Source organism: Notamacropus eugenii, chromosome 1 (genome assembly GCF_028372415.1).
Source record: "Notamacropus eugenii isolate mMacEug1 chromosome 1, mMacEug1.pri_v2, whole genome shotgun sequence".
Taxonomy (NCBI): domain Eukaryota; kingdom Metazoa; phylum Chordata; class Mammalia; order Diprotodontia; family Macropodidae; genus Notamacropus; species Notamacropus eugenii.
The window spans coordinates 143,166,008-143,178,423 of record NC_092872.1 but is presented as its reverse complement, the minus strand read 5'-3'; the positions used below and the strand labels follow the sequence as shown (position 1 = coordinate 143,178,423).

At 38.0% G+C, this 12,416-nt stretch overlaps 1 protein-coding gene across 3 annotated transcripts in view; it reads right to left on the bottom strand.

The window, feature by feature from the left end:
- WDR72 (WD repeat domain 72) overlaps window positions 1-232 on the bottom strand; it is a 302,488-nt gene extending 302,256 nt beyond the window's left edge. For 2 of the 3 annotated variants that reach the window (XM_072616144.1, XM_072616164.1), the window contains exon 1: window positions 8-231. The gene's annotated coding sequence lies outside the window, so the exon portion shown is untranslated. Of the gene's footprint in view, window positions 1-7 lie in introns of all 3 variants that reach the window. The other variant, XM_072616190.1, reaches the window with a different exon arrangement.
- Window positions 233-12,416: the final 12,184 nt, after the last annotated feature.

The following is a 12,416-nucleotide window of genomic DNA, read 5'->3' as shown; positions in this document are numbered from 1 at the left end:
ACCTTACCCCGGCAGTCGGCTGGAGCCCTCCCTGTCCGAGGTTCTGGAGGGAGGGGGCGGGCCTGCACCGGCCTGCCTTTTATCCCTTGCCCTCCAAGCTGGGCTGGGCCGCTCCCCCCCCCCTCCCACACACAAACCGAGCCCGCAGACCCCGCCTCGGCTCCGTGCCGGCCTCGACCGCCCCCGGAGCTGGCCGAACCTGCTCTCCCTGCCCGGAGCTGCCCTTCCAGCCGCCAGCCGGCCCGCTCTGCCTCCTTTCTCCTTCCCAGCCCCTAGTTGTGGGAGAAAACAGGCCCCAGGGCAAGTGTCCCTGGCGCCACCCGCTCGCTGGGGGTTAGAGGACCAGGAAGAGAGGAATAAGGAAAGTCAAGTCTTGATAGAGCCCTGAGGAGGCAGTGGTCAGTAATGAGCATTTATTAAGCGCCTAGATATTCCAGGCTGGGGACTAAACTTTAGCTGGATCAGGTTTAGCTAAGGTAGATAGTTGAGAATTGCCTTGGACCTTGGATTTCCAGTTCAATTAAAGACGCATTTATTAAGTACGTACTATGGCTAAGGTAAAAGCAGAATGACTTGGTGGACGTACCATCTTAAAGAAAGGGAGATGGAGTTACTGATTTCCACGAATGGAGCAAGTTTGCACACCAGGAATTCCCAATATTGATGAAATTACAGATACCCCAACTCCCCCAAAACCAAAACGTGCAAAGCACTGCTAAGTACTGGTGATACAAATGCAAATATGAAAAATGGCTCCTATGATTAATCTTCAAGAACATGTGAGCACAAAGATAAGGAAACAGCAGACTATTTGGGGAGCAAAAAGCAGGAAGTTTTGTGCAGAAAATAGCAGCTGAGATGAACCTTGAAGGAAGCTGAGAATTCTAGAAGGTGGAGTTGAGGTGAGAAGTACTCCAGGTATTGATGGGGCAGACAGGAGTAGAGAGGGGGGAGCCTCCTGTGCAAACATGCAGTGGGGGAGGGAGAAGGGAGCAGATTGGTCAGTTTGGCTGGAACTTAACCATCTATGAAGGAGAGTGATATGAAATGATTAAGGGGAATCAAGTGCACAAGATTTACGAAGCATCTGTTTTTGTACCACACACTATTAAATGCTCGTGCTAAGGGGAAAAAGACAAAAAAACAGGTCTCGCTCTCAAGGAATTCACAGTTCAATGTGGGAGACAGCATGCAAACAACTATGTAAAAAAAAGATATATATGCACATGCATGTATATACACGTATACATATGCATATATGCATATGCATACACAGGATAAATCAGAGCTTCGGCGTGTGCTGGTCCTTCCTTGCCGAAGAAGACCATGCCATCAGAGAAATGATGATATGACTTGCACTTGACTGTTTTGAGTGAGGGAGGGCTGAAATCAGAGCTAATGAAGAGGGGAAAAGACAGTCCATTTAAGGAAAACTGGGAAAGGCTCTTGCAGACTTCAGTTGACTTCTGCCAAACAAGGAGACTGAGATAAGCTGCAGGAATGGAAGAACACCAAGTAAAATGAATTGCCTGGAGTCTGGAGATGAAATGTCCCTTTGGAGGACCTTCAGGAAAGTCAGTATCACTAGGTTACAGAATATGTAGAGAGAAAACACGTTTAAGAAGACTAGAAAGGTAGAAAGGGCCTAGGTTATAAAGAGCTTTAAATAGATTTCATACTTGATCCTGGAGCCAACTGGGAACCTCTTTAGTGTACTAAATAAACATAATCTGGAGTCAAATTATGAATGAATGAATAAATGAATGAATGGCAAAGCATTTATTATGCACTTACACTGTGCTGTGCCCCTGTCCTCAAGTAATTAGGAGAAAGACCAGCACTTATAGAGGAAAGGTAAGAGTATATTGTTCTGGAGAGGTAGAAAAGTGGTGGGAGGAGATGACCTGGGTTGCTAAATGGATGGAATGTGAAAACAGGTCTAATTATCTAAGGGTAGCTGTAGATAAATTGGCTCAGTGGACTAGTTTGTACACACTAAGTCACTAATCAACTGAATTGGGCCCTGGCAAGAGAGCTCCACAAATGAATGGATTGAGTTTCTTTAGGGAATGGAGTGTGGATTCAGGAAAACCTAGTGGGTAAGGCCAGGTGTTGTCTCAAGGTTGGGGGTACTGGTGGATTTTCCCCTTTTGGGAAGAAGTTATCAGGGAATATTCTGTACTCATATCAGGTCTATGGGTCATAATGATAAAAGGGATATAGACTTTTCAATAATGATAAAAGGAATATAGACTTTTCAAACATATACACTTTTAAAACTGGGGGAAATAAAACACTGTGGTTAGCCGAAATTATCGTTCCTGCATTTTTTTTAAGCAAATATAAGTATATCTGCTTTTCCTGGATTATTTTACTACTACTGTATTTTTACTTTGCAAGTTACTTTAGATTTTTTAAGCCTTAGTTCCAGAGGCTCCTCAGGATAGTACCAATGAAAGTGGGGTAGTGGTGGTGGTGGTGGTGGTGGTGGTGGTAGTAGTAGTAGTAAATAACATTCTTATAGAGCTTAAAGTTTTGCACATCATTTTACATATGTTATTAACAGAGAATTAATATTTCCTTTCCACAGTTAAGAATGCTCAGGACCAGGTAGTGCCAGGCGGCACATGCTTGGATGTTGCTAAGGAGGTCTTTTTTCAATTTGCCTGGAGTAATGACCTTGGGCAAGTCACTTATTTCTTTGAGTCTCAGTTTCCTTATCTATCAAATGGGTCTTGAAGCTCTAAATCTATAGTTCTATATTATCTCTGTTCTCTATTGGCCTAACAAAAGAGCAGGTTTCCTAATTCCTAAAATCCTTACAATTTATCTCCTTTAACTTCTCCAGTTATTTAAGAGTTCTCCCCACTCCACCCCACCCCAAGCTGAAGGGCTGGGAGGTTGCCATTTCTTTAGTCTGTTTTGGACTCACAGCAAAGTAGCAAACTCCCCTTTACCCATTTCTACAAGCAAAACATCTCCAGCCTCAGTACTGTGAAACAAAAAAACCTAAAATGACTGCTCACTTTATAATTCATTGGGCTAGGGGTTTTGTTTGTAAAAATGATTCAAGAAGGTCTGTGAATAGAGAAAAATTTCCCTGGTAGCTCTATTGCATTTTTATGATACTTAGATTGTTTCCACCTCTCCTCTTCTTAGTATTAAAGGGTTTTGTAAGGCTAAAATATGTCTCCACAGATGCCTGGGTAATTTGCCTTCTTTTCAACTAGACTACCTGGCTTATTAAATATACTGAATAAAAATAAGGCCTTAGGAAATGAATTTGGTCAAACCAATTGAAACAAACGAAAAGTATTTGTTAAACATGCATCTGTGATGGTGCTGAGCTTAGAAATGAAGAGTTTGTGCTAACCCAAATAGAGACCTGAATTTAAACTATGAAATAAAAAGGCTTGCAGGCCTGCAGAACTATTGACCATCAAATGAATACTTGACTATTATGGATAACTTTTAAGCTCTAAATCTGATGAAAGTGTAGACAAAGCTGCTGAAACACAAAACTAACATCTGATATTTTCCACTTTACTTCAAAAACCTTTACACACACACACACACACACACACACACACACACACACACACACACACACACACACACACACACTGCCCAGGCTCCTGGTTGGCATCTGACCAATACAATTTTTATTTTTATTTTGACTTTTTAAATGAAGCCTATCCATTTGACAGCTTGGTGTCCTGTGATTGAAGCAATAAAATAACGTGTTTGTTTTAACAGTTCTGCCTCCTTTTGTGCCTGTTGTCACAGAATCACAAAATCTGACTCCTAGAAGGAAGATCAGGGTCCATCTAATTCAATCTACACAGAAAAAAGAATCCTTAATACAATATGACCAACAAGTGATCATAGAGTCTCAGCTTGAAGACCCCTGTGGAGGGGAACCCACCACCTATTGAAGAAGGTTTTGAGGTTGATTACTCATTGGAAGAATTTTGGTTCCCTAATCTTATCTGTGGCATTTAGTGTGGTGTTTTCCAGCTCAAAGTATATTATTATACATTGATATTTAGATGATCTCATCCATGGTATTCCCTTTACCCATACAAATCACCAGCAACAGTTAGAAATAATTTCACATGGAGCACCTTAGAATGTGTGGGGTGGAGCCTAAAGTATAGAAGACATTGGACATGGCACAGGACGTATAGAAGACTGGCAGTCTGGTAATGAGTGGTAGGGCAGCAGCAGCTCAGAGGACAGTCCAATTGTGTAAAGTTTTCTGGGAAAGGGCATGAACCATCCTCCAGCTTTTCAGGAGCAATGACATCAGGAGGATGATGTTTGGACTTGCAAGTGGATGGGATTTAAGTGAGGCAGAGCTGTGCTAGGTAATAAGCCTATTCCATCCTCCAGATTCATCAAGGTCCAGTGGCAAGACATAAATCAAGACTAGTGATGGCTCCTTCCAGATTAAAAGCACAAAGACGGCAGTATCCAGGCTCTGTGCTCCCTGGTATGTTGGTGGTCTGAGTCAAACCCACCCACAAATTCTTATCCTCTGCAATTCTTTTCCATATCCTTCCATAAATCCACCATAGACTACTTATCCAATGCCCTGGACATTTTCCTCTAGATTTTTTTTTAATATTTAGAGATATTAGTTCAATACTGGGGTTTCCTATCTGTTATCTTTCACCTTTACTAAATGACTGGTTCTCTTGCTTTTTAGATCAGACAACATCCTTGAGATTGCCCTATGCACAAGTATGCTACAGTCTTTAAACACCTTCCATGTGGCATCCCATGGTTTGCAATTACGATTTTTCTGATAATGATTGATAATGGTTTTCTGACAGTGGTTCCTGGATGGCTGCTATATGTTATCTATTACCTGCTCCTGCTGACTATTCCTGTCTTGTCTAAAGTTTAGCTTTCTAACTCAGCTTTTCTATTCTATTGTTACCCTCTTGATCATACATGCAGGGTACAAGGAGAAAGATGAATCAAGGTTTTAAGTTTGTAGGTTTTAAAGATAGATCTTTGATATTCAAATTATTTTAGTTGCAAGGAGGTAAAAGTTTGCCACTACTGTTTACCTTTTAAGTTTGAAGTCATCTGGTGTGGTCCACTATACAACAGACAGAAAGTAACCTCATCTGTAAAATAGGTGCAGGGAGCATGGAATACATTGAAATTGATCATCTCTCAAGTCTTTTCTGGCCCTAAATCTTATAACATCGATTCAAAAGGAACTATCTTTGGTAATTTTATGAAAGGCATAAATGAAAATGAGCAGTAGATAGAGGTTACAGAGATAGAGTTGTACTGAGTAAGCTCTTTAAAAAGGTTTTAAAAGCTACTGAGTTCTTGGAACACAAATAAACTCCTTCAGAAAAGCTATAGTCTTTTCTCAGCCTGGTGAAAGGAAAGGAGTGTTAGATTTGGAATCAGAAGGCATGGATTCTAATCCTAGCTCTACTGCTTACTTCTTTTTTTGCCTTAGGCAACTTATTTAACTTCTCGGGCTCTCAGTGTCTTCAACAATAAATTGAGGAGACTTTAAAGGTCCCTTCCAACTATTGTTAAATTATTACTTCAAGAATTAATAATTAAGTAACAATTAAATAAATAAAACTCTTGAATACTGATTAAATAATTAATGATTTAATTAATAATTTAATATTTAAACTATTACCAATTCTATTATAATCAATGATGATAATAGCTAACATTTATATAGTGATGGCTATGTGCCACATGCAGTGCTAAGTGCTTTACAATTATTATCTCAGTTGATTCTCACAACAATCCTGGGAAGTAGGTGCTATTATTATTTCTATTTTACAGATGAGGAAACTGAGGCAGGTGGAGGTTAAGTAACTTGCCCAGGGTCACACAGCTAGTAAATATCTAAGGTTAGATTTGAACTCAGGTCTTCCTTACTCCAGCCTGGTATTCTATCCACTGTACCACCTAGCTGCCCTATGATATTATCCAATAAGCTAACTATTCTCAAAATTTTTTGGCACCTGGACCCCTTTATTGAGGACCTCCTAAAGAACTTTTGTTTATGTGCATTACATATGTGTATATAAAACTATATTAGAAATTAAAACATTTTAGCATAATTTTGAAGATAGTTTTGACCTTGAGTACCACTAGAAAGGGTCTTAGGGACCCACCATGCTTCCCCAAACCATGTTTGAGAACTGCTCCATTAAGTAAAATTTTAATGAAAAGCAAGCAAATGTTGGGCTGGGTGTAAGAATCATGGTTATTGTGAAAGAGCATTAACATTCCATATTTATTTGGTAAATATGCTTCTTTACAACAAATAAATGTGTTTCTTAGATTGTCTGAGACATTCAGTCTATGAACTATCCTAAAATGAATTCAGTCTGACATCTTTCTTGACAGCAGTTCTGTGGAAAAGGGACAACCCTTGAACTTGGCCTCCTAATCAATAGCTTTATGCCATTCCAAATCAACATCTTTAGTTATACCTAAAAATGAACAATAACCAGTTCAGTTTTCAGGGCACAAGAATAATGCAAAATCTAACTCTGTTTTTGCTTATAATCATTTAAGGAAGAAATTGTGAATAGAATTTATTTCACAATAGAATTTGTGGTTAATGGAGTTCATTAATTAATTACTCAATTACTTAATAACTAATTAGTTACTGAGATTCCACATAGACTTCCCACTATATTGTGACCTGAAATCAGAGATTCCATCTTATGCAAATTGTGTAAAATTGATTTGCATAGTCATAAGTTCTAAGAATAGGACCATAGGATTTTAGGGATAGAATCAACTGATAGATTTTCTATTCCAAAGCCCTCATTTAATGGTGAGGGAACCTAAGTACCAAGGAAATGAAATAAATGACCCAACATTACACTTGTAGTAATTTCCAATTGAACACTCCATCCAATATACCTACTCTTGATCAATAAATATTTGATAATGCTGAACAACAATTTTAGGACGTTGTTATTATTTTAAAGAATTTGTAGATGTCTTTTGTTTTTATAACACAGTCATTTCCCTTAATATCTCCTTTCCATATGCCGTCAAAATTCTTCCCTTATAATAATGATTTTAAAAATTAAGAAAAACCAATAAGTGTAGGCATACAACATATTTCACCTGCATTTCAATGTATGATTCATAACAAATTCTTTGAGACAAGGAATATTTGCTATAATTAAAAAGAGCCTGACTTGCCTTTTAATGATGTTTCCATTTACATTTTTGCAGTCCTGTCGATTGTTCTTCTGGTTCTACTTCCTTTGATCTATGTAAGTTCCCACGAGTTTTTCTGACTCCCTCACATTTATTGTTCGTTCCATCATTCCATTCATATGCCACAATTTGTTCAGCCTTCCCCAACTGAAAGACATTTGTTTGTCTCTAGGGTTTTCTTTTGTTTCAGCGTTATTTTGTTATGTTACTCTTATTATTTTTATTTTTTTGCCACCACAAAAAATACTGCTAGTAATATTTTGCTAAATATGGGGAAATTACTTGTGACACATTGCTTTAAACCATTATACCCAGAAGTCTTACTCTATGTTGTAGATCAAGTGATTTCTGAGGAGCCTTGTCTCATAAGTCTAATTAATAAATGACAGAATTCACATACATTAATTTTTACTAGAGAGTATTTCAAAGGCTTACATAGAAAGCAAGTGAGATTGAAATTAAAGCCTTTTTTATAAAATTGGTTAAAAATATCTTTCCTGAATTAAGACCTTGTACTGCCAAGTTTTTACCTTGGACTGACTTTTCAAAGTAGTTATAAGACCCTGAAACTTGAAGTTAAAAAAAATAAATGATGGCAGATTCTTGATTATAGCAGTGCCATTGAGCAGCCTGATAATATAATATTTTAGGTGAAAACTAACATTTAGACAGGTTATTTTTCTTACACAAGCTTTCAAGGTCAAATGCATTTCTGCTTCAGGTTTTGGAAGTGCCTCCATTGAAAGCAAAATGAGACAAGACAAGTCAACTTATTTTTCAAATGATAGAATTTTCTGTCTCAGAAAAGGTGAACAGTGAAGCAATTTAAAGTTGTCACTGCAACAATAGCCACAACTAGAAGTTTCACACACAATTTCTGTGTCTCAGGAAGAAGGATAATGATATGAGACAGTGTAGCAGAATGCGTAACTCCCCGACAGTCTGAGGTTTGTGATCTCCTTGTGAATACTGTCTGAGAGTCTTAAATAAATGACTGCAACATCCTCTCTTTAATCATCAGTAAATGGAAGTTTCCATGAGAAAAACTGCCCCATAGATTTCTGCACAGTATGACATACAGTGAAGGTTAATTCTTAGAACTTAATTTCATGACCCCAGAAAAGGTCATGAAACATGGGAGTATGTAGTTAGTCTCTGAGCATTAGATTTGTTATCTCAGGCAAACCAATCTTAGGAACTTGTAGTCATCTCTAATTTATAATAATAAAAATACTACTCTCTACTTGTATGGTGCTTAATACTTTCCAAATCACACATATATGTAATATGTGTGTGTACACACTACATATTTATATGCACATTTATATACACTATATATATATACGTATATATACACATACTATATTTCATTATGGAAAGTGAAAAAAGACATTAAAAATCATTTACATTTACAATTAGCTAAAGGATGAAATCAAAGAGTGCCTATGATGTTATTTACAAAAGATTTACAAGAGATTTACTAAGTGTCAATCCTAAGCACTTATTTCCTACCCTTCTACATATTAAGTGCACAAAAGGATGTATGATTCCTTCAGCAACCCTTCTATGATTTAATAGGTAAGTCTGAGGTACCTAGGAATTAAGTTACCTGTCCATGTTCACATAGCATGTTTCATATCTACACAATGTCCTGCAAACAACACAAAATACTGGTTTGGGAAATTAAGTGTATGTGTGTGTGTGTGTGTGTGTGTGTGTGTGTGTGTGTGTATGTGTGTATGCATGCATGCCCACATGTCTGATACTTTCTATAAGCTCAGCAGAGAAAATAAATCACCAAGGAATCACTTTGAACTTGGGTCCATAACCAATAGAGGTCCAAAGTAACTTGGCCATTCACCTGAACACTGTAGAATCAAGAAGAAATTGTGTCAATCAAAAACACTCATAGACAGAGAAAAACACACTGATATGTTCCTTTCCTGACTTGGCCTTGCCACCTGGAACCTTGGAATTCTGCTAGGTTCAGGTGGGAAGAAACAATATTAATTTTTCTCCTCTACTAGTCTCTCACACCCATCCTTGGGGGAGCATTGTCTTGCCTTGCATCACCCTCCTTTGGAAAGCTCCTCTACTTTTGGTGCTCTGTTTCTCCCTAGAGTCAAAAAATGATTGATCTAGGAGTGGTATATATAAGGGATTGGATCATAAAATCATAGATTTTGAGATCTAAGCACACATTGCATTCTAATCCTCTCATTTTATGGATGAAGATAATGAGGCCCTGAAACTTTAGCTGACTTGATTACCAGGTAGAACTGGATTTGATGTCATTTGATGTTTTCTTTCGTCCATCACTTTCTTATTTCCCCATCCCTGAGATATGTCATAAAATAATCTCATGGATTCCAAAATTAAATTGTGTCCACCATGGATTTCTTGTTGGAGTAGATGATCTAACCCAGTAATATCAAATTCAAATAAAAAACAGGTCATTAACCAATATATAAGGATCCCTCAGTCACATATTTAGTTTCAAAATGTAATATGATCAATGCTTAATATGTTTTTATTTATTTCATTAAATATTTTCCAGTTACATTTTAATCTGCTTCTTGCAACACTCATTTGAAGATAACAGCCAAATCTAGGAAGATGACTAAATTCTCAAAGGACTGAAAGGAAGAAAGGCTGATGGCAATTTACAGACTTTTGGTATAGCTACAACAAAGAAAGGAAGGAGGGGAAGGAAGGTAAGAGAACGTGACAGAACGGCATCACAAATAGGGGGAAGAACAGTTTTGGTTACTGGAAGGTGGAAGGGGATAAAAGCAAAGATTGCTCACTGCAACAGTTTCTCCAGTTGCTTTTCAGTCTTGCTCCTGAGTTTATTTTTATGGAAATGAGGGACATTACTAAAGCATGAAAGAAATCTCTTCATTGCCAGTTCCTTTGCAATTTTGCTAAGTAGAGTGGCACTGTGCCTAGAGTGCCAGACTTAGAATCAGGAAGACCTGAATTCAAATCCAGCTACAGACACTCACTAGTTTTATGACCCTGGACAAGTCACTTAATCCTGCTTGCCTCAGTTTCCTCATCTGTAAAATTAACTGGAGAAGGAAAATGGCAGTCCATTCCAGTACCTTTGCAAAAGAAAAAAACAAAACACAACAAACAAATTAAGTTACCTGTCCATGTTCACATAGCTTTACTCTATCCCTTCACAACAACACAACCAACCCAAATGAGGTCACAAAGAGTCGGGCATGACTGAACAACCACAAATCCCCCAGGATGTTTGAAGGGAGCTTAGGTTAAGGGGACCCAGTGGTTTGATACCAAAGTATCAAAGCCTTCTTAGCCAGCTGGGCTCTGCCTAACGAAGAAAATAATGGTCCCCTCCAGGAAAGAAACAGCATTTTAGTTTAGTACCAGGAGGAGGCAATAGAGAACATCACCAATTCATCAAAGATGCAGCAGATATGATGATGCCATCTAGCTCTATAGCTCTAAAAATGCCCTTCCAGATGTGTTTCCCACTCACAAATCCCCTGTATATGTTCCTTTCTTCACTAGTGGAGTGTCACCTTATGGGGAGTGTATCCTTCTGTGGATGAGGGGAGTCATTCTTGTCATTTACTTTGCTTTGTTACTCAATTAAGGTATCTTTTGCTTTGAACCAAGAGATCCTCTAGTTAGACTAGTTAGAGAAGATACATCAATGGAGGCTTGTGAGATCTGGCTTTTGAGAATATGCTGACCCATAAAATGCTTCTAACCTGGAATAGCTTTCCAGCACATAATATATGTATGTATAGGGCAGGTTCTACACCCAAAGCTAAGGAGATGCATGCAGCAGGGGAGACTTTGAAAAGAAATGGCAGGGCTAATAGCATGAAATGTTTCAGATAATGAGGAGAATAAAGAGTGAGAAATGGATTTGTGGTTAGAAAGTCATTGTTGACCTTCAAAAAAATGGTTTCAGTAGAAAGCATTCCAGTAGTGGAAATGAAAGCCAGATTTTAAGGGTTTAAGAATGAATGTGTGGCAAAGAAATAGAATCAATGGTATAGACAGTTCTTTTGAGAAAAGAAAGTGGATTTGTTCTGGTTGGACCCAGAAGACAGAATTAGGAGCAACAGGGAGAAATAGTGAAGGGGTAAATTTAGGCTATGCAAACTTTCTGATAATTCAAGGGGGCAAAAGTAAAATGGGTTACCTTGAGAACTGGTGAGTTCCTCCAGATTAGAGCTTTTCAGACAAAGAGAGAAAGACAACTTGTAAGATATGTTGTAGAGGGATTTCTTTTTTCATGTATATAGTAAGGTAGAAATGATCTCCAAGTTACATTCCAACTGAGAAATTCTGTGATTCTGAGGAGCCTGGGGTGGCAACAAAGGAAAGAGATGTGACAGTAACTTTCAGTGATAGCAGGGTCAAGAGAATGTTTCCCAGGAAAGAAAGGATTTGACAATGTTTGTAGCCATGGAACAATTTAATTAAGACAGAAAGACTGAAAATATTTGTTGAATAATAATTCATTTTTATGCAGTAGAGGGAAGGAAACAAATATTTGTTAATCACCTACTATGTGCTAGCCACTGTACTATACAAATATTACCTCATTTGATCCTGACAATTCCCTTGGGAGATAGGTTCTACTATTATTCCCACTTTTACAGATGAGGAAACTGAGGGAGACAGGGATTAAGTGACTTGTCCATGTTCAAACAGTAAGTATCTGAGGCTGAATTTGAACTCAGGTCTTCCTGACTCCAGACTCAGCACTCTATCCTGCACTTTTAAGGTTTACAAACCATTTTCCTCTTAATAATCCTATGAGGTAGTTAATGCAAGTATTAGTGATCCTTTGCTTTCAAGAACTCTAAGAATGGAAAAGCCATTGCTCCTTTGAGGCAGCACAGTCTACTTTTAGATCATTATAACTGTCAGAAAGCATTTTCCTTACATCACACATAAATTTATCCCTTTGAAACCTTGACCCATTGCTCCTAGATCTGCCCTCTAGAGCCAAACATAACAGGTATAATTCCACTCCCACATGTACAACCTGTTTCAGATCAAGATTGCTGATATAGTATCCCATAGTCTTTACTTCTCTAACATAAGCATGCTCATTTCTTTAAATGAATCCTTATATGTTGTGTATTCAGTGCCTTTTATCATCCAGGTTGCCCTTTTTGGGTGCACTCAAATTTGTGAATGTT